The sequence below is a fragment of the Anomaloglossus baeobatrachus genome, chromosome 1, assembly GCF_048569485.1.
Source record: "Anomaloglossus baeobatrachus isolate aAnoBae1 chromosome 1, aAnoBae1.hap1, whole genome shotgun sequence".
NCBI classification, from domain to species: domain Eukaryota; kingdom Metazoa; phylum Chordata; class Amphibia; order Anura; family Aromobatidae; genus Anomaloglossus; species Anomaloglossus baeobatrachus.
This window is the reverse complement of record NC_134353.1, coordinates 2,082,245-2,105,657: the sequence shown is the minus strand read 5'-3', so window position 1 is coordinate 2,105,657 and position 23,413 is coordinate 2,082,245.

The window sequence follows — 23,413 nt, the reverse complement described above, 5'->3', positions numbered from 1 at the left end:
TGGGTACAAAGGATAGGCCTCTATTCAGTACATTTTCTTCAGTTTTTGATAGCCTATATGTGGACAGATTATATATCTGTTGTCCCTCCCTTTGGGGCCTGTTTATCACTTCCTCACATTCCTTAGGTATCTTTCTCTGAATGTATATGGGTCTCACATCCCTAAAAAAGAGGACGGTGCTGGTGCCGGAGTCTGGGAAGAGGGGGTATAGGGAGAAGGCCCATAGGAGGATGAGGGTAATGGTAATTGACCAGACGCTTCCTTTGTCTGGTATTCTGGATATGGATTGGCTATTCCAAACTTTAGGAATTCCTTTGTTCCTCAACTTCTATGGGAGTTGTCCAGGATGTAGGAGCCATCTTTAAGTTACATGTGCTGGTATATTGTATTAAGGAAAATCATTGAATATGAAGTATATATATATATATATATATATATATATATATATATATATATATGTCAGTAAGAAACAAAAGCATTCATAAATATGTATGTTAGGTTACTTCAACTAAACTATATATTTGAGTCTATGAAATGGCTGAATTGTTTTTACACACACCAAGTCGAGGTACCGGGCACTAGCCTTTACATTAGAGTATGCTGAGATTTTGGGATGGCTAGGTTAATGAGTCTTAATGTTAAGGGGCTGAATTCTGATGTAAAGAGGAGGCTGGTCCTCCAAGAAATGCGAAAATCAAAGGCGGAGGTGGTGTTTCTGCAGGAGACGCACTTCACAGAGAAAAGTTCCTTTAACTTTGCCCGCCATTGGTTTCCCCATTCCTTCTCAGCCACAACCACAAGGAAGAAGGCAGGGGTGGCAATACTGATCTCTCGCACATGCCCACTCCAAGTGAGTAAGTGGGAAGCAGATCCCTCGGGTCGGTTTTTGATCGTCCAAGGTACTCTAAATGGAATACCGTTAATTTTGTGTAACATGTATGCACCAAACTCTAATTAGCTTAGATTTATTTCTTCAACATTGTCACGCCTCCCGAAGGATCGTGGGATCATCCACATCATAGGAGGAGACTTTAATACGGTATTCTCAGACAAGGCTGATAGAATGCTTGCACCTTCCCATTCGGCAGGCTCACATAGATCACCACATCTATCCACTGGGTTCCGCAAATTGATCCGCAAACATCAATTATTTGATCTTTGGAGGATCGATAACCCGACGGCGAGACAATATACCTTCTTCTCACATCCCCATAAATCGCATAGCCGTATCGATTACTTTCTGGGCAATGTCCTTACACTTAGAGCACTCCAACATGCACAAATAGGCAGTATTACATGGTCGGACCATGCCCCTGTGTTGATATCTCTTAATCTGACAACCCTTCTCCTGAAACGCACCCACTGGAGACTGAACGAATCCTTACTCACTAACATCACCTCCCGAGAATCTCTTCGTAAAGTCATGCAGAATTACTTTTCAGAGAATTCTCAGTCCCTCCCATCTTTCCCATTAATATGGGAGGCCCACAAGGCAGTAGTTAGAGGGGAATGTATAGCCCTGTCTTCTAAACTCAAAAAAGATTCACAACAGCGGTACCGTCAGTGCGAAAGGGACCTCCGCACAGCGGAGAAGCAGCTTCAATCCCACCCCACTAAAACTCGCCTGAAAAAAGTGATAGACTTGAGAACTAAACTAAAAGAGATCTCACATGGAAACATAGAAAGACTCCTGCGTTACTCCCGCCAGAAATACTATGAATACGGTAATAAGCCCCATACAATGCTAGCTAGAAAGCTTAGAGACCAAGCGATAACTAGTGCCCCATGCGCAATAAAAGATACTGCAGGTACCCCTCACTATGACCCCATGAAAATAGCTCAACTTTTCCACACATACTATACGTCGCTGTATTTTATCCCCCCACGGTTATCAATGACGCATCCGAATAGAACAAAAATATTAAATGACTATTTGACTGACTGTCACCTCCCAAAACTGTCCCAGGAGGCATTGGAGGACCTTAATCGGAGGGTTGATCCAGAGGAAATTCAACAAATCATACAGGACTTACCAGGCCATAAAGCCCCGGGTCCTGACGGGTTTACCTATCTATATTACAAGACCTTTGAGCAGGAGCTGTCCACCCATCTAACACACCTTTTTAACCTTTTCATGGAAGGTGATGCCATGCCAAACACATTCCTACACTCATACATAACTGTTATTCCCAAAATAGGAAAAGATCCTTTGGAATGTGCGAGTTACCGTCCTATTAGCCTTCTAAATTCGGATCTTAAGATATTCACTAAACTATTGGCTGAACGTCTAAACAATTGGCTCCCACATCTGATCCATAAGGATCAGGTTGGCTTTGTCCGGTATCGCCAGGCAGGAGACAACACCCGAAGGATTTTGAATTTGGTGGACGTGGTGAATAAGGGGGGAACTGAAGCATTGCTTGTGGGGCTAGATACGGAGAAGGCTTTCGACAGGCTGGACTGGTCCTTCATGTTCTCTGTCTTGGACCATTTCGGCCTGTCGGGGCCATTTGTTTCAGCACTCAGGGGATTGTATTCTTCTCCTGCAGCGACAATCCACCTCCCCAATGCGCATTCGGGGCCCCTCCCTATCAGAAACGGTACTAGGCAGGGATGCCCGTTGTCCCCCCTGCTTTACGTTCTTAGCATTGAACCACTGGCGGCGCATATTAGACATAACCCAGATATTATGGGGATCAAAGTACGGGAGAAATCCTTCAAAATAGCCTTATTTGCGGATGATGTCCTGCTGTCTCTGACCAATCCTATGATCTCCCTACCAAACCTCCACAAGGTAATAGCCCAATACGCTAGGCTTTCGGGATATAAACTTAATTCGGACAAAACTGAGGCCTTACCTCTCAACATTCCAGAGGCTAAATTACAGTCCCTTAAACAAAATTTTAAGTTCTCTTGGCGCACGGACTCTCTGCGATACCTCGGAGTCAAGATAACTTCTAATTACAAGACAATATATCAGGCAAATTTCCCACCCTTGATACGAGAAGTTGAAAATAGTCTAAAGAAATGGTCGTCCTTACAGATCTCCTTTTTAGGTAAAATTGCCACAATTAAAATGTCAATCATTCCTAAATTCCTGTACTTGTTCGAAACCCTCCCAGTACGAGTACCCCTAGGAGTGCTAAAAAAGGTCCAATCGTTGCTCTTGCGTTTTATTTGGCACTCGGGGCGACATCGAATCCCAGATTCGGTCCTATGTACACCACACTCTAAGGGAGGCTTGTCCTGCCCGAATATCACACTCTATTACTATACTTCACACCTACGTTGCCTGGCCTCCTGGACGACTCTACCAGCCTTCAATAAATGGACAGAAATAGAGAAGCTTTGGATGGCTCCTTTTCATCCAGGCTCTCTAATCTGGGGCCGACCTGTAGACACCCCCTCTAGAGACCTCCTAGGCCCAATGGCATTCACAAGAGACTTGTGGTGACAGTGTAGGATGAAGTTCCAGTTGGCATCACAGTCTTCCCTGTTGACCCCCTTCCTGTTCACCCCACATCTAACTTCAGGTATGAACCCGGAGGTGGTTGGGAAGTGGTCAGAGGCAGGTCTCTATTGCTTTCGGGATATAGTTAATCCAACCACATTAAAGCTCAGGCCATTTTCGGACTTGCGACACAAATATAAGCTACCCTTTCACCTATATTTCTCGTACCAGCAGATATCACACTTCTATGCAGATGTTATGGGACAGGGGGAGGTAAACCGCCCTTCGGCATTTGAGACTCTCTGCTCAGGCCGGTCCTCGACCAGGGGGCTAATTTCAGCCATTTATACAATACTGGCGGCGGGGAATCCCTCAGACACAGTGAAGCACACATATATGAGGAGATGGGAGGGCTGGTTGGGGAGACCACTGTCGGAGGCACTCTGGTCGGTCATATGGGCGAGGACTTTCAGGTCCTCAATTAGTACTCTCTATAAAGAAAACCAAGTTAAAGTCCTTATGACATGGTACCATACCCCGGAGCTACTGCATAAATTTAACCGTGCTTGCCCAGATGTATGTTGGAGATGTGGGCACGGTGGGGCATCCTTATACCATGTATTTTGGACATGCCCAGCCATGGAGGGTTTCTGGGGGGAGGTGGAAACCTTGATAGGCAGATTGGTCGGTAAAAATATAAGCAGGGACCCGGTGATCTACCTATTGAATGCCCTCCCATCGTTTCTAAGTAAGCCAGAGATAAAATTGTTGCTTCATATTCTCACAGCTGCCAAGTGCTTGGTGGCATTGTTCTGGAAAAGGGTGGCGCCCCCATCTGTTTCAGATCTGTATGCTCGAGTAACAGATGTCAGAAGTATGGAGAGATTGACGGCCCAGCTTCATAACAGAATGGATGGGTTTATAACAACTTGGTCTTTGTGGGACACTTTTGCGAATTCATACCAGATATAGGGTAATGAAGGTCTCTATTGTATTGAATGTTTTTGCACTATATACTAACGAGATCCGGAATTTGCTATCGAGACCTCCAGGGTGGGCTCTGACCTCTGACCCCTATCTTCTCTTACTCGTATATGGAGTAACAAACTGTTTACTTTCCATTTTTCCTCTGATATGTTCCCATTGCATTGTATTTGACTGCATACCTGAGAATTATTTCTGATACCTGTGTATTTGTCTTACTTTTGGTTGTAAAAGATGTTAAAAAAACTTCTCAAAATAAAAAGTTGAATAAAAAAAAGGAAATGGCTGAATTAAGTATTTTTGGTTACTTAATTCTTATCCTCAACAGTCCCCGCTAAAGACTTATTTCTGCCATTTCTGAATACTAAGGGTACTATGTTCCGTTAGGAAGAGAAGTAAAGATATGTGTGCAGAAGACCTGCCTAACTGAACGTTGAGGCATGGGCGGAGAGGGAAAGGATTTTTCTTTACCGGTTTGAGACCAAGGACTCCTAGACGAGTCCTCACCCTCTGTAGTTGGACTTTCCCATGTCTCAAGGTTCTCTAAGTCCTCTCTTCTACCTATTTTGGAAATGATGGTCTGGGACTGTACAGGTCTTTTGAAAAGGATAAATATGAGCAGGACGCTCAGTGCAGCTCCGGTGGATCGACCCTTCTGCAATGCGAGGCGTGAATCCATGTTGTCCTGCCTTCGAACTTCATCGAAATTTCTGTGGTTAGGAGAAACTGGATCAGCTCAACTAATCTTGACTCATGGCTCTTTCTCGCTTGTCCTTTTAGGATCAATCAGTCCCCCGACTGAAGACCATATGCTACTAGCTCTGATTTAAAATCTGGAATTGAAAATACACCTGTTTATCACACTATTTAGTCAGTCATATAAAAAATTATACATGCCTGTGCTAAACCAAAAAATATCTTACATAAAGACCTGTTTATTACAAAAAGAAAACAAAACATACACTTTGTTCATGATTTGCCAGTTTCCACTTTTCTATAAAATATACACTTTTTTTTACTTCTGTAAACCCATTGTTTTACATACCACCTTCATCATGTGCTTTTCAGCAATAATGTCGTTTTCTGTACTGGAATGCCTCTGACCAAACCTGGAAAGAAATCTACACAACACGCACAAACTTGCATACAACGTGCTCATGATATACATCTATAATCAATCTGCAGTCTCTGAAATGGGTAGAGCAGGTGCAGGGTGTGTTTCTGCGGACTCTTTACAGTTTTTCTCACATTGGTTTAGGCACGTGTCTTACAAGACTGGGTGAGTCTGCCCACCTGGGTACTGAACCCTGGTGTCACCAAAGCACGCACTGATAATTGTCTTTCACAAATGTTACCTGGGCCATAAATGAGAAGAGAGCTCTTGGCAAAGAAAGCTTACCACCCTTTAGCCACAGATCTTCCTCAGTCAGGTGGGCTCCCTGCGTCTCACACTCCATTCCTTGTTGAACCATTTGTTCCTGTAGGGATTTAAGAACACAAGGAGTGGCAGGTGTCACCGACGATGTGACAGGTACCACTGAGGTATGGTCCGTATTGGTGAAAGACTCTCAACTCTAGGCCCGTTCATTACTTTTTTGTTGGCTACACCTGTGCGAGCATCTCCTCTGGCTCCATCACTGTCAGCTCAGGTCTAGATGTTATCTTCAGTATACCTAGCTCATTTGATAACAGGAAAAATCAACATCCTACATACACATTTGACCATCTTACCCACTCCTGTTCTACCCATCTAGAGAGGGCATTAATGCGTCACTGCCTCCTGTACCAATAGGAGGGGAGGAAGTGGTTCAAATTTGGATTACCTCATATTGTGTAAACTGTAGCATATCCAGTGTAGAATCGACCAGCATCTTGTTCCATCTATGAAAATAAAAAACTAAAAATATGCATTAGATCATTCTTATAACTTTAACTCTGACCATGATACAGTTAGTGGTCATCTATACTTCACATGACTGAGAATACTAAATAAATAAATAACATATAGGACAAGATTTTCCTGTTTCAGTTAACAGTTATGTCTCATAGTTTCTACTGCTGGAGAAATATAATAGATGACTTCTCCCCCTTTTTTCTTTTTTTTCTTTTTTATGTACCAATCTGGCAAAGTTTATAGTTTTTATGCTGCTATTCTCTAAAAGGACAATAAGACAGCAGGCAATATATATGTATTACTATAAGACCCAATTAAAACAAACAATGGATATAAGCCAGACACTGTTGGCGAATTTTGAAACCTTACGATAGACAACACGGTTCGTATATACTGTATCTATAAAAGAAAGGAAAACCTGTCATAGTAGGAATAACTGAGACATGGTTAGATGACAGTTATGACTGGGAGGCTAACCTGCAAAGATATGAATTGTTTAGGAGGGGTCATAAAAAAGGAAAGGGGGTGAAGTCTGTCTATATATAAAGTCCAGGGGGTGGAGTATGTCTGTATAAAGTCCAGGGGGTGGAGTCTGTCTATATAAAGTCCAGGGGGTGGAGTCTGTCTATATATAAAGTCCAGGGGCTGGAGTCTGTCTATATATAAAGTCCAGGGGGAGTCTGTCTGTATAAAGTCCAGGGGGTGGAGTCTGTCTATATAAAGTCCAGGGGGTGGAGTCAGTCTATATATAAAGTCCAGTTTAAAGCCCAGACTAAGAGAAGATATACAGTGCCTACAAGTAGTTTTCAACCCCCTGCAGATTTAGCAGGTTTGATAAGATGCAAATAAGTTAGAGCCTGCAAACTTCAAACAAGAGCAGGATTTATTAACAGATGCATAAATCTTACAAACCAACAAGTTATGTTGCTCAGTTAAATTTTAATAAATTTTCAACATAAAAGTGTGGGTCAATTATTATTCAACCCCTAGGTTTAATATTTTGTGGAATAACCCTTGTTTGCAATTACAGCTAATAATCGTCTTTTATAAGACCTGATCAGGCCGGCACAGGTCTCTGGAGTTATCTTGGCCCACTCCTCCATGCAGATCTTCTCCAAGTTATCTAGGTTCTTTGGGTGTCTCATGTGGACTTTAATCTTGAGCTCCTTCCACAAGTTTTCAATTGGGTTAAGGTCAGGAGACTGACTAGGCCACTGCAACACCTTGATTTTTTCCCTCTTGAACCAGGCCTTGGTTTTCTTGGCTGTGTGCTTTGGGTCATTGTCTTGTTGGAAGATGAAATGACGACCCATCTTAAGATCCTTGATGGAGGAGCGGAGGTTCCTGGCCAAAATCTCCAGGTAGGCTGTGCTATCCATCTTCCCATGGATGCGGACCAGATGGCCAGGCCCCTTGGCTGAGAAACAGCCCCACAGCATGATGCTGCCACCACCATGCTTGACTGTAGGGATGGTATTCTTGGGGTCGTATGCAGTGCCATCCAGTCTCCAAACATCACGTGTGTGGTTGGCACCAAAGATCTCGAGCTTGGTCTCATCAGTCCAGAGAACCTTGAACCAGTCTGTCTCAGAGTCCTCCAAGTGATCATGAGCAAACTGTAGACGAGCCTTGACATGACGCTTTGAAAGTAAAGGTACCTTACGGGCTCGTCTGGAACGGAGACCATTGCGGTGGAGTACGTTACTTATGGTATTGACTGAAACCAATGTCCCCACTGCCATGAGATCTTCCCAGAGCTCCTTCCTTGTTGTCCTTGGGTTAGCCTTGACTCTTCGGACAAGCCTGGCCTCAGCACGGGTGGAAACTTTCAAAGGCTGTCCAGGCCGTGGAAGGCTAACAGTAGTTCCATAAGCCTTCCACTTCCGAATGATGCTCCCAACAGTGGAGACAGGTAGGCCCAACTCCTTGGAAAGGGTTTTGTACCCCTTGCCAGCCTTGTGACCCTCCACGATCTTGTCTCTGATGGCCTTGGAATGCTCCTTTGTCTTTCCCATGTTGACCAAGTATGAGTGCTGTTCACAAGTTTGGGGAAGGTCTTAATTAGTCAGAAAAGGCTGGAAAAAGAGATAATGAATCCAAACATGTGAAGCTCATTGTTCTTTGTGCCTGAAATACTTCTTAATACTTTAGGGGAACCAAACAGAATTCTGGTGGATTGAGGGGTTGAATAATAAATGACCCTCTGAATAAACTTTTCACAATTTAAAAAAAAATAAATAAAAAAAGAAATAACATTCTTTTTTGCAGCATTTCACACTTCCAGGCTCATCTACAGTCCAAATGTCACAATGCCAAGATACTTCCGAATGCGTAAACCTGCTAAATCTGCAGGGGGTTGAATACTACTTGTAGGCACTGTACAAGAGGGAAATATAGAGGTGGAGTCTCTATGGATGGAGATACAAGGAGGGAAAACTAATAATAAAATCCTCATAGGGGTTTGTTATAAGCCACCAAATATAACAGAAACCACTGAAAAGGTATTATTGAAACAAATAGACAAAGCACCAAATCACAATGAGGTGATTATTATGGGGGACTTCAACTCCCCCGATATAGACTGGGAAACTGAAACCTGCGGATCTCAGAAAGGAAAGCGGTTTCTGTCAGTAACCAAGGATAATTATCTGTGTAAGTAAAATGAGAAAGCTTGGGCTCGGGGAAAATGTGTGTAGATGGGTAGGTAGCTGGCTTAGTGATAGAAAACAAAGAGTGGTTATTAATGTTGCATTCTCAGATTGGGGTCAGGGTTACTAGTGGGGTACCACAGGGGTCTGTATTTGGCCCCCTACTATTTAATATATTAATGATTTGGTGTATGGCTTACAGAGTAAAATGTCAGTATTTGGAGATGATACAAAACTATGTAAGGTAGTTAACACAAAGGAGGACAGTTTGCAACTACAGATGGATTTGAGTAAATTGGAGAATTGTGTGAAAAATGGCAGCTGAGGTGTAACACAGATATGTGTAAGGTTATGCACATGGGAAGGAGAAACAGATGCTACGATTACCTACTAAATAGGAAACTGCTGGGGAAATCAGACATGGAAAAAGACTTAGGCATCTTAGTCAATAAGAAGCTAAATTGGAGTGCCCAGTGTCAGGCAGCTGCCACCAAAGCAAATAGGGTGATGGATGCATTAGAAGAGGTCTGGGGGCACGAGATGAAAACATCATTATCCCTCTGTACAAATCACTCGTCAGACCACACTTGGAGTATTGTGTGCAATTTTGCACTATAATACCCAGAAAGGTTATCAAAATTAAGTCTATTTACTCTAGAAAAGAGAAGACTTAGGGGAGACCTAATGTACAAGTATATCAGAGGGCAGTACAGAGATCTCTCCCATGATCTGTTTGTACCAAGGACGGTAACAAGAACAAGGGGGCATTCTCTTTGATTGGAGGAAAGAAAATTCCTACATCAGCATAGAAGAGGGTTCTTCACGGTAAGAGCAGTGAGGCTCTGGAACTCTCTTCCTGGGGAAGTGGTGATGGCCACTCACTGAATGAATTTAAGAGAGGAATGGAGGCTTTTCTTGAAAACAACAGTATAGAAGGTTATAAATAGCATAATATTACAGGTAGATAGGTGACCCAGCTTAGGAGGCGCAAAAGAATATTTTTCCCTATAAAGAAAATTGGCTCCTAGGCTGTGGGTTTTTACCTTCCCCTGGTTCAACACTGGAGAACAGCTGCACTAAAAATAGGCTGAACTAGATGGACATAATGTCTTCCTTCAGCCTTACAAACTATGTTATGTTACTATGTTACTATGTAACCAATTAATAAAATACCGGCAGTCTGTATGCAGAGTCACAAAATAAAAATATATTGGCGGAATAAATCCCCATAAAAAACAAAACAACACAAAAACTAATTTGCATATCTCAAGAAATCTAATTTTCCCTACAAGGTTAACTTACTCATTCGGGTATGAACAGGAAACTAAAATGTGAAATCCTGAACTTAAAGGGTTAATCAAACTCTTCTCCAGTTGGGAGGGGTGACATTCCATTCTCATTCCCTCTATGTTAAACTCCAGGCAGCCTTTTTAACTTCCCGCTCTGCTCTTCGGATGTATTGTTTAATTCTTTTACAAATTGATATAATACCTTCTGACATCATTAGGGTAAGTAATTTAAGATTTTTAGATCAGCTAACACGGTACAAAGTTATGTATTTACCTACCTCTATACTCTTTTAAGATATAATGCTGCTGGACTTTTAAAATACCAATTGTTTTATGTGGGCAGTTACCTCTTTCTACAGTCATGGCCAAAAGTTTTGAGAATGACACCAAAATGATATTTTCACATGATCTGTTCCCTCTGGTTTTTAATTGTGTTTGTCTGATGTTTACATCACATACAGAAATATAATTGCAATCATATTATGAGACCAAAAGGTTCTATTGACAGTTAGAATGAGTTAATGCAGCAAGTCAATATTTGCAGTGTTGACCCTTCTTCTTCAGGACCTCTGCAATTCTCCCTGGCAAGCTCTCAATCAACTTCTGGACCAAATCCTGACTGATAGCTGTCCATTCTTGCATAAGCAATGCTTGCATTTTGCCAGAATTTGTTGGTTTTTGTTTGCCTACCCTTTCTTGATGATTGCCCACAAGTTCTCAATGGGATTAAGATCTGGGGAGTTTCCAGGCCATGGACCCAAAATCTCTATGTTTTGTTCCATGAGTCATTTAATGATCACCTTTTCTTTATGGCAAGGTGTTCCATCATGCTGGAAAAGGCATTGTTGGGCGCCAAACTGCTCTTGGACAGTTGGGAGAAGTTGCTCTTGGAGGACATTCTGGTACCATTCTTTATTTATGGCTGTATTTTTAGGCAAGACTGTGAGTGGTGCGATTCCCTTGGCTGAGAAGCAACCCCACACATGAATGGTTTCAGGATGCTTAACAGTTGGCATGAGACAAGACTGGTGGTAGCGCTCACCTCTTCTCCTAATAAGCTGTTTTCCAGATGTCCCAAACAATCGAAAAGGGGATTCATCTGAGAAAATGACTTTACCCCAGTCCTCAGCAGTCCACTCCCTGTACCTTTTGCAGAATATCAGTCGGTCCCTGATGTTTTTCTGGAGAGAAGTGGCTTCTTTGCTGCCCTCCTTGAAACCAGGCCTTGCTCAAAGAGTCTCCACCTCACAGTGCGTGCAGAAGCCTCACACCAGCCTGCTGCCATTGCTGAGCTAGCTCGCCACTGCTGGTAGTCCCATCCCGCAGCTGAAACAGTTTTAAGATACGGTCCTGGCATTTGCTGGTCCTTCTTGGGCGCCCTGGAGCCTTTTTGGCAACAATGGAAGCTCTTTTCTTGAAGTTCTTGATGATGCGATAGATTGTTGACTCAGGTGCAATCTTTGTAGCTGCGATACTCTTCCCTGTTAGGCCATTTTTGTGCAGAGCAATTATGGCTGCACGTGTTTCTTTAGAGATAACCATGGTTAACTGAAGAGAAACAATGATACCAAGCACCAGCCTCCTTTTAAAGTGTCCAGTGGTGTCATTCTTACTTAATCATGACTGATTGATCGCCAGCCCTGTCCTCATCAACACCCACACCTGTGTTACTGGAACAATCACTAAAACAATGTTAGCTGCTCCTTTTAAGGCAGGAATGCAATGATGTTGAAATGTGTTTTGGGGGTTGAAGTTCATTTTCTTAGCAAATATTGACTTTGCAAGTAATTGCTGTTAAGCTGATCACTCTTTATGACATTCTGGAGTATATGCAAATTGCCATTAGAAAAACTTAAGCAGTAGACTTTGTAAAAATTAATATTTGTAGCATTCTCAAAACTTTTGGCCATGACTGTATTTACCAATTCTTTAAAAATGTTCACTTATTTATCTCTGACTTGCATTTATTGGATAACTGAGTAAGCAAATATACTATTTTATACTTATTCAAATGTGTTAGTCATGTATACCAGAGAACACCTCCCCCCCCCCTAAAAAAGAAAAAAAAAAGTTTAAAGGGGATGGGTTGAGAACTTTAAACAAAGAACCATTGAGAGGGGCCTGGCTAAGCTGGGTGTATATGGGGAGTGTCTACATTATTATGCATTTATGTGCTCTGCTATAGGCTACTATTCTATAAACGCCTACATTTATGCATGATTCCCATGCAGGACAAGGGATTCAAAATAACAAATTATGTACTTGTAAACTCTCAATTCTCACCAGGCTAAAAGAATCCCAAAAATCTTCCAATTATCAAAAAAAGTGCTTTAAGATATAAAACCTAGCACAATTACATGTATATTCAACACTCAGTCAAAACCTTTTTTTTTTTCTTCACCTTCTCCGACTGTTCCTCCACAGTTGCTTAGCCTCCCTTCCTAGATGTGCGGGCAGTGGTACCTGTGGAGCAATGTGCATTCCAGCTTGCGAAGGGGGGCTACGCTGCCTTTCTCTTCCCCATAATTTCTTTTTTAGAATGATCCTTTTAGGAGCATTTTTGAAACTGAACTAAGGAGTGATAAGTCCACAATCTCATCATAGATTCTTTACACTACCCATGTCAATCATACTGGGCTGCAACTTTTTCTCCCAGAGATACCCACAACTGTACACAACTTCTTACAATCCTTCAGCTCATGCATGAAAAAACAATTTCTTCTTGAACAGAGTATACATAGTGCTTTAATTGGATTGGCCAGCTCCAATCAGAATCCTTTCCCATCTAGCTGCGTATGGGAGAATGTTCTTATGACATCCAGCGTACTAATACTATATACCACTTCAAATGTTCCTATTTCCGGCTTCCTACACACAGCAGTGGCACGTGTATTAATACACAGGGGAATACGCTGATTCTAACACTATCTTTCACCTGAACCCCTCCCCTCCTCGCTCATGTAATTAGACACAAGCAGTGGATGTGTTATATAAACAGAGGGGGATCGCTGGTTCCCACACTTCTGTTCCAATAAAAAACAAACTCACGACTTTAAAATACTGAGGGCTGGAAACGTATAAGACCACTCCCACTACTTCCTGTTCCAAATTACACAGGCTGAGTAGCCCCCCTCCCTCCTCGCTCTCACTATGTAAAAGCTGCGGCCCTCCTCCTGCTTCCCGGCCCCCACTCTGTACCTACACAGCAGCCATGGGTAAGTAGACCCCCCTTCTCTCTGCCTGAGTTACAGCAGCTCCGTAACACACGAGAGGTCAGATCCTAATTAATGACCTACACCCAGCACTCAGGGAGTCCTTCTTTCTAGGCCACCGGCGAAAAATAGGCACACTGCAGGCCTGCAGTGTTATCTCATTCCCAGATCTGAGACCAAACCTTTCACCGAAAACCTACCGACCCACAGACAAAACAACACATGCAATGTGTATGAAGCTCACCTGTGGTTTTTTGAGAGTGATCAATTCTCATTGTCGGGCGACCCTCGGTTACTTGGAAGCAGGCTCTTGGATCTGGAAGGGAAATTTAGCCAATAATTCTTTCGGTGGTCCCACGATTGGAGCGCCAACTGTTGAGCACGAGACTACAATGGGTCTCTTAAGGTCTGACTGCCGTGTTCAAATTTATAATGTCATGTGTGCACTTCGAGAAAGAACAATAACTGACACTGAATCGGTTATGAACTTTCTCTCATTTCGGACGCCAGTGAGCTTCTGCTTCAGTTTATTGTTCGGGAAACTTTATAGTTCAGAAGAAGTAAAGCGTGTAGACAAAATATAGTCCAATCAAGTATCGCAGGCTGGACTCAGGACGTATAGAAATTTGCATAGTCTCTACTGGATTGGTTGTTCCAAACTGTAGGAATTCCTCTGTTCCTCAACTTCTTGGGCATTGTCCAGGATGTAGGAGCCATCTTTAAGTTACATGTGATCGTATATTGTATTAAGGAAAATCACTGAATATGCAGTATATATATATATATATATATATACATGTGTCAGTAAGAAACAAAAGCATTCATAGATATGTGTTAGGTTACATCAACTAAACTATGTATTTGAGACTATGAAATGTCTGAATTAAGTGATTTTGGTTACTTAATTCTTATCCTCAACAATTCTTACCTTTTAAAAGATTTGAGGAGATACCTGGAACTAGAGACGTAAATTAGGTGGATTTGGAGGAGGATGGAGTGTATGAGATAGAGCAAGAGCTGAATTCCAGGCGGGTCAGGTGCCGGTTACAGTATCTTGTAAAGAGGAAAGGTTATGGTCTTGAAGATAACTCCTGGGCTGATTCAGGAAATGTTCTTCTGGATCACCTTGTGAGAGAGTTCCATCAGGCGTCAGATGGTGGGGGCTTCTGAGGGTCCAGTGGCCTCTTTTAGAAGGGGTGGTAATGTCATACCTTGGTTTCAGGCTTTTGCTCTGTGATTAATTCCCCTGTCCATTACCTCTCAGTCTTAATGCTGATGGTTCCTATTACCTTTGTTTCTCAGTTCTGGGCTTTATCCTCTTCAGGTGTTTTTCATTGCTCATATTTGGGGTTTGCCTTGAAAGAAAACACCATTTGAGTGTTTCCTGTTTTTCGGTGTTGTCCTTCCCATCCCCTTGATCCTTTCACCTGATTTGTACCTGATTCAGTTTAGCTCACACGGTGTTTCTGTTTGTTACTGCACCTCCTCCTCTCCCCTCTGGTCCCTCAGGAGGCAAAAGAAATCCTTTGATGGCTTTTAGGGAGCCAGGTCTGAAGTGATGCTGTTGTTTGTGCAGCTAGGGTCTTTGTTCAATTAGGTGCAGATGAGCCTTCCCTTTTTCCATTTCCCATTTGTATGAGTGATTATTATTCAGAACAAAATTGAATTGTCCTGGCTAGTGCATTCCAGAGAATTGGTGCAGCTCGTGAGTAGAGATGAGTGAACATGAGATTTGGTTTTCAAACCGAACATCAAATTTAAAAATCAAGGATCAGGTTTGGGGTTCAGATGCTGTACATGCAAACAAAACGTGTGCGAGCAGCGCTGTGCTCAGGTATGTTTGGTGCTCAATCCTGTGCAAGTCGCTTGCAGTGTTTGAATGGTGCATACTGAGCGTAACAACAGCGTAATCAAGTGTAGTGTGCAAAAAAATAAAAAAGTTTGAAAAAGCTCGCCCACCCTCCTTTGGAAGTGATCTGCCTATGGCTGGCTGTATGTGGGTGAAGACTCAAACTGCCAAACAGGGTCTTGATCTGGGGTCTTGGCCAAGCTGAACACTGGTTTGGCTCGTACGCTGTATGGAACAGCTCATCTCTATTCATGAGAAGCTTTAGAGATGAGAGGTCCAGATTATTGAGGATGTTAGTCTTAGGTCATTAGCAGAATGGAGGGAATGGGTAGGATGATGGAAATAAGTAAAATGGTGTAGAACTGTGGAGAGGATGGGTAGGGTGATAGACTGAGATTAGGAGGAGATGTAGGGAGGTGCAGAACTTTGGAGAGGACAGGTAATAGAGAAGAGGAGGAGATGTAGTGCCGTTTAGAACTGTGGAGAGGATGGGTAAGATGATAAACAGAGATAAGGAGGAGATGTAGAGTGGTGCAGAACTGCAGAGAGAATGTGTAGGATGTAAGACAGAAATGAGCAGTAGATGGAGGGTGGTGCAGAACTGTGAAGAGGATGAGTAGGTTATAGACAGCGATGAGGAGGAGATGTAGGGCTGTGCAGAACTGTGAAGAGGAAGTGTAACACCCCTGAAACCATCAGGGCACTATTAGGTACTGCATCATGACCAAGATGCAGGGCCTACACCCAGGGACCTGGTATACCTGTGTCGGTACCATCTACACACACACAAAATCCTCAGTTTCCTCTCCTCATTAGGTTTGACTGACTAGTTAGGGACCCAATGGATGGCTACCCAGAGGGTGGAGCCAGTCCAGTCCACTAGACAGCCCGGTGGGAGGGGACAAAGGAGAATGACGCAGACAGTTGTATGGGACAGACGTGTCTCCAAAGGGGGTCGTGAAACAGTGACCTAGGTGGCAAAGGAGAGTGGTTGCCAGGGAAGGTACACCCAGGTACCTCTGGAACCAGAGCAGAGACGGGGCACAGGGCCCTAGGTTAGGTGACAGCTTCAAGCGGCCTAGCAAACCTCAATGGACATCACTGAGCCAAAGAATCTGGTGGCATCAGCAGTAGCAATCGAACCAGGGTTTGGAACCGAACACCATCCCTACAGGGTTCACACTGCTCGCCGTACGGACAAGAGACTGCCGACAGACAGTAAGGGACCAACAAACGCTCCAGACTACGGGGTCCCACCAACCAGTGAGAGGTGCCGGGGAAAGAGCAACCAGGTCACTACACCGGCACTGGGAAGAAAGTGACCAGGGGTCTGAACCAGCCGTCCTTGGGCCACAGTTCAACATCACTGTGAGTAAAGAAAAATTGCATTGCACCCCCACCGTGTGGTCTCCCTTCTTCACGATCCATCCCTCAGGACCCGGCCCTACTTGCGGAGGGCCTACCATCCCAGCTGCCACCACCATCAGCCCTAGGGGTAACCAACCAAGTAGTGACGATTGCATGACCCCAACCGCAACCCACAAGTGGCGTCACACTATAAAATTTTATCTCCCCTGTACATACTCCCCATTAAAAAGCGTCCCCAGGGTCGCGACACAGAAGGGTAGGTAATAGAGATGAGGAGAAGATGTAGGGTGGTCCAGAACTGTGAAGAGCATGAGTAGGATATAGATAGCGATGAGCAGAAGATGTAGGGCAATGCAGAGCTGCGGAGAGAATGGGTGGGATGGTAGACAGAGATGAGGAGAAGATGTAGGGTGGTGCCGAACCGTGGACAATTGTTTGCTTAAGCCCCTTTATCCAAGATAAGGAATCCTTCTTTTCCCTTAAGCTGGTGTCACACATAACGACAACGACAACGACGTCACTGCTACATCACCATATTCTGTGACGTAGCAGCGACCTCAACAGCGACGTCGCTGTGTGTGACACATAACAACGATCAGACCCCTGCTGCGAAATAGTTGCTCGCTCCTGAATGTTCCAGGTAATTTTTTGATCGCTGCTATCCCGCTGCGCCATGCTGATAATCTGATAATCCTTGTGTTTGACACCGCAGCAGCGACGATCGCTACGCTACGCTACGTCTGAAACCACACAACGACCGTCGACGTCGCTATGATCGCTGCTCCATCGCTGCTTTATATAACATGTTTGACAGCTTACTAACGATCATCTATGGTCGCTGCTACGTCACAGAATATGGTGACGTAGCAGCGACGTCGTTGTCGTTGTCGTTATGTGTGACACCAGCTTTAGTTGCCTTTTACTGGCTCTGCAAATCATTAGACAGTAGGTCCATCTCTTCTGAATGCTCAGCTCTATCTCACATACTACCAGCAAGTTGCATCCTGGGTGCCCTTGCAGCTCCTCCTATCCTGAGCCAGTCCCAACTATTAACCCTATCTGCAGTGTCGGACTGGCCCACCAGAGCACCGCGGAATCCTCTGGTGGGCCACCATGCTTTATATTGTGTCGGGTACTGCGGGCTTGTTACTACGGGCTGGGCAGGGGTTTTTCTCTGTGCCAGCATTAGAGCGGGCAGACTAGGCCCCATGCTCTGAGGGCCCCCAGCCTTTCCATCATAAACTGCAGTGATCACACAAATTCTGTGCGATCTCTGCAGTTTCCACGGTTGCAGAATGACCTGTGGTGACTTACCAAGGTCCTTGCACTGCAGGAATCAGGGTCGGCGTCAGCACCCGGTAAATGTGGGAAAATGCCGGGGCCCTGGGACAGCCTGGGGGGCCCAATCATCGCCTTCAGTCCCGCAGGCCCCAAGCTAAGTTCTGGGGATCGCAGTGCTTGGCTGGCAGCCGCACTATTCTGGATGCTGGATAGTGCGGTTACCGGCCCAATCCACACTGGTGCCCAGCACTCACTGCTGAATGCTCTGTGCTTCTACTGCATTGAAGTTCATCTGTGGACGGAGCTACTGCGCATCTGCTCCAGTCTCACAGATGAAGATGAGCCAAAGCGCAGCTCCAGCCAGCGTCCAACAGGCAGCACACTGAGCACAGTATGTCCTCCTGCACTGTATGGCCCCCCCTCCACCTGAGCTGTAGGCTTCACCCCCTCCTGATCTGAATGGTGCTCCCCCTCCTAGGCTGTATGTGCCTCTCCCCGCGAGCTGTATGTTCCTCCACTCCTGAACTGTGTGTGCTCCACCCCCCCTCGAGCTGTGTGGGCCCTCACTCTTGAACTGTATGTGCCCTCCCCCCCTGAGCTGTGTCGCCCCCCACTCCTGAGCAGTTTGTGACCCTCCCCCGAGCTGTAGGTGCCCCTCCCCCTGAGCTGTATGGGCCCCCACTCCTGAGCTGTATATTCCCCTCTCCCCCGAGCTGTATGGGCCCCCACTCCTGAGCTGTTTGTGCCCCTCCCCCTGAGCTGTATGGGCCCCCACTCCTGAGCTGAATGTGCCCCCCTGAGCTCCTGAGCTGTATGAGCCCCCACTCCTGAGCTGTATTTTCCACCCCTCAATCTGTATAGGGTCCCTCCCTCCTGAGCTGTATGTTCCATCCCCTATGATCTGTATGCCCCCCTCCTGAGCTGTATGTTCCACCTTCCCCCCGATCTGTATGGGGTCCCCCCTCCTGAGCTGTATGTTCCACCTTCCTTATCTGTATGGGCCCTCACTCCTGATCTGAATTGGATCCCCCCTCCTGAGCTGTATGTTCTACCCACCTGAGCTGTATATTTCACCCTCGTGATGTGCATGGGCCCTCACTCCTGATCTGTATGGGGTCCCCCCTCCTGAGCTGTATGTTCCACCCTCCTGAGCTGTATGTTCCACCCTCCTGAGCTGTATGGGCCCTCTCAGAGCAGTAGGTGCCCCCTTTGACCTGTGTGGGACCCTCATAGCCTTATAATCTGCCACCCTGCTGCCACCCCAAAACCATATGCGCTGCCACCCCAGAGGCGTATGTGCTGTCACTCCAGAGTGGTACATGTGGCCCCACAGAGCTCTATGCAACCCACCCCACTAATGTGTATACCACACATAGTTGTATGCTACCCCAGTAACATCTATGCCCCCCAGTAATATGTACGTGTGACACCCTGGTCTATCAGGTTGTCAAAGGGTATTGTGCAATCTGCCCTTCTGTACAATATGCATAAGCATGTGAAGCTGAAGCCCCGCCCTTCGTCCTGTGTGTGAGACCGGAACCGAAAGTTCCCAGAGGGCCATAGCATCGAGAGGAGTGCTGAGTGAAAACCGAGGGGGAGCGCAAGAATGTCCGCGCCAGACAATGGAAGTGTGGCGGCGCTGCCTCCACCCGACCAGGGTAACGCAGGAGCGGCGGATGCTGTTCCGATCGCAGAAGCAGTGGCACCGGGGCCCGCGGCGGTTGTGCTTATAATGCCGATAACTCTACCCTACGTGCCTGGCGCTGCCTGGCTCCCGCAGTATGATGGCCGACCGGATGCGCTACAGGGATTCAGGAGGAAAATCTGTAATATCCTCGATATGTACGCCCTGACCGGATGGTAGCGGGCGTCTGTGGTCCTGGGGCAGCTGACCGGCGCTGCCGAACTGGAAGTGGAGACATGGACTGTGGAGGATCAGGTCTCGGTATTCGCAATCTTTAAGAGACTAGGAGCTGCATTTAAACCCGCACCGAGGCAGAGTTGAAGATGAGATTCTACAGTTGTAAACAACGGCCCCAAGACAGCATTAGGGATTATGCCTTAAAGCTGCAAGCGGCACTGCGTATCCTGAGACTAACCAACAATATTGGAGAGCCGGAGGGGAACACGATGCGTGTGGAGCAGTTCCTGCAAGGCTTAGGGTCAGTGTAAGTAGCTCCGGCTGTGGGCCCTGGAGCATCCCGCTTTGGACTTTGTCACCTTAAAAGAGTGGGCAATCAAAGCACTGCAGCCACCAGAAGCACCTGACTCTCCACTCCTGTCCTGGCAAGCTGGTACGTCTCTGTTGCATGTGAAGCCTCCTGCCCTAGCGCTGCCAGAACCAATAGTACCCAGGAGCGAAGCAAGTGATTTGTCTGCTCAAGTACAGCGACTGAGTAATGACGTCACTAGAATTCTGAAAAAAATGCGACTTTCCGGAGGATGTCTCCTGGATGCGGAAGAGGACCCCGGCATACAAGGGACATAGCAGTGACCGGTATGGGCCACCTGTGTGTTATAATTGTAACAAGACTGGCCACTACATGAGGAGCTGTCCTTTAAATGGGCAACCCCTGGGGCCAAGGGCCAATCCCCAGGAAAAAACTCTCAAGGCCCAGCAGACTTGAGGGAGCGGTATATAGAGGGACGGCCCATCGTTTCTATCACCCTGGATGGAATCCCGACTTCTGAACTCCTTGATACCGGCTCCCAGGTAACGAATATTGCCTATGTACTGTATAAGAAATTCTGGCTTAACGATGAACTCACCCCGCCAGATGATAGCATTACTATCTACGCTGTCAATGGGTTACTAGTGACTCAAATCGGGTTCAAGGAAGTGACCATTAAAGTGGGCCATGTAGAATTGGAGAGGCAAGGTCTCATAGTCGTACAAAATGACCCTAGTGATCAGAACCCTAAGATCATTTTAGGCACTAATGTAATTGAAAACTGTATGGGAGAAGTGTTGTTTTTGCTTCAACAGCTGTCTGAGACTGCAGGAGCAGGGTGACAGAGTGTCCTGCAACGTGAGATCCGGGCCCTCCTGCAGCGGTAACAGGTAAATCTCTCCGGAGGTGAAATAGGTGGTATACGGGTAATGGATGTGGACCCTTTAATAGTGCCCCCACGAAGTGAAATGATGATATGGTGCAGGGCAGCTGTAGGCTCCCGTGGACAAGATTACCAGGCAGTGGTAGAGCCCCTACCCTCAGAGCATTGGCCTACAGTGTTTACGGCCAGGGGGGAAGTTGATGTCCGGAAGGGGAGAGTGCCCGTGCGAGTGTTGAATTGTGGGGAAGAGGAGATCACACTACCCAGATATGCCACAATTGCCAAGCTGTTTGTAGTCAATGCAGATGCCATACATGCAGCAGGTTCCTCAAATCAGTCCCTCAGTGACAGCCCTTAGGAACCATTAGAGAAATGGTGTCAGGAGTTACATGTGGGCACCGACTCTATATCTGCACATCATAAACAAGGGGTCTACAGGGTTGTCCAAGAGTACGAGCAGGTCTTTAGTAAACATCCACTGGATTTTGGGCGGATAAAGGGTGTACAACATCACATACCCACAGGCACTCACCCACCTATCAAATAGACCTGCTTATTACCAATGTGCCAAAGATATGTTCAGAAGCATGAAGGAATTCCTCTGTTCCTCAACTTCTTGGGCATTGTCCAGGATGTAGGAGCCATCTTTAAGTTACATGTGATCGTATATTGTATTAAGGAAAATCACTGAATATGCAGTATATATATATATATATATATATATATACATGTGTCAGTAAGAAACAAAAGCATTCATAGATATGTGTTAGGTTACATCAACTAAACTATGTATTTGAGACTATGAAATGTCTGAATTAAGTGATTTTGGTTACTTAATTCTTATCCTCAACAATTCTTACCTTTTAAAAGATTTGAGGAGATACCTGGAACTAGAGACGTAAATTAGGTGGATTTGGAGGAGGATGGAGTGTATGAGATAGAGCAAGAGCTGAATTCCAGGCGGGTCAGGTGCCGGTTACAGTATCTTGTAAAGAGGAAAGGTTATGGTCTTGAAGATAACTCCTGGGCTGATTCAGGAAATGTTCTTCTGGATCACCTTGTGAGAGAGTTCCATCAGGCGTCAGATGGTGGGGGCTTCTGAGGGTCCAGTGGCCTCTTTTAGAAGGGGTGGTAATGTCATACCTTGGTTTCAGGCTTTTGCTCTGTGATTAATTCCCCTGTCCATTACCTCTCAGTCTTAATGCTGATGGTTCCTATTACCTTTGTTTCTCAGTTCTGGGCTTTATCCTCTTCAGGTGTTTTTCATTGCTCATATTTGGGGTTTGCCTTGAAAGAAAACACCATTTGAGTGTTTCCTGTTTTTCGGTGTTGTCCTTCCCATCCCCTTGATCCTTTCACCTGATTTGTACCTGATTCAGTTTAGCTCACACGGTGTTTCTGTTTGTTACTGCACCTCCTCCTCTCCCCTCTGGTCCCTCAGGAGGCAAAAGAAATCCTTTGATGGCTTTTAGGGAGCCAGGTCTGAAGTGATGCTGTTGTTTGTGCAGCTAGGGTCTTTGTTCAATTAGGTGCAGATGAGCCTTCCCTTTTTCCATTTCCCATTTGTATGAGTGATTATTATTCAGAACAAAATTGAATTGTCCTGGCTAGTGCATTCCAGAGAATTGGTGCAGCTCGTGAGTAGAGATGAGTGAACATGAGATTTGGTTTTCAAACCGAACATCAAATTTAAAAATCAAGGATCAGGTTTGGGGTTCAGATGCTGTACATGCAAACAAAACGTGTGCGAGCAGCGCTGTGCTCAGGTATGTTTGGTGCTCAATCCTGTGCAAGTCGCTTGCAGTGTTTGAATGGTGCATACTGAGCGTAACAACAGCGTAATCAAGTGTAGTGTGCAAAAAAATAAAAAAGTTTGAAAAAGCTCGCCCACCCTCCTTTGGAAGTGATCTGCCTATGGCTGGCTGTATGTGGGTGAAGACTCAAACTGCCAAACAGGGTCTTGATCTGGGGTCTTGGCCAAGCTCAACACTGGTTTGGCTCGTACGCTGTATGGAACAGCTCATCTCTATTCATGAGAAGCTTTAGAGATGAGAGGTCCAGATTATTGAGGATGTTAGTCTTAGGTCATTAGCAGAATGGAGGGAATGGGTAGGATGATGGAAATAAGTAAAATGGTGTAGAACTGTGGAGAGGATGGGTAGGGTGATAGACTGAGATTAGGAGGAGATGTAGGGAGGTGCAGAACTTTGGAGAGGACAGGTAATAGAGAAGAGGAGGAGATGTAGTGCCGTTTAGAACTGTGGAGAGGATGGGTAAGATGATAAACAGAGATAAGGAGGAGATGTAGAGTGGTGCAGAACTGCAGAGAGAATGTGTAGGATGTAAGACAGAAATGAGCAGTAGATGGAGGGTGGTGCAGAAC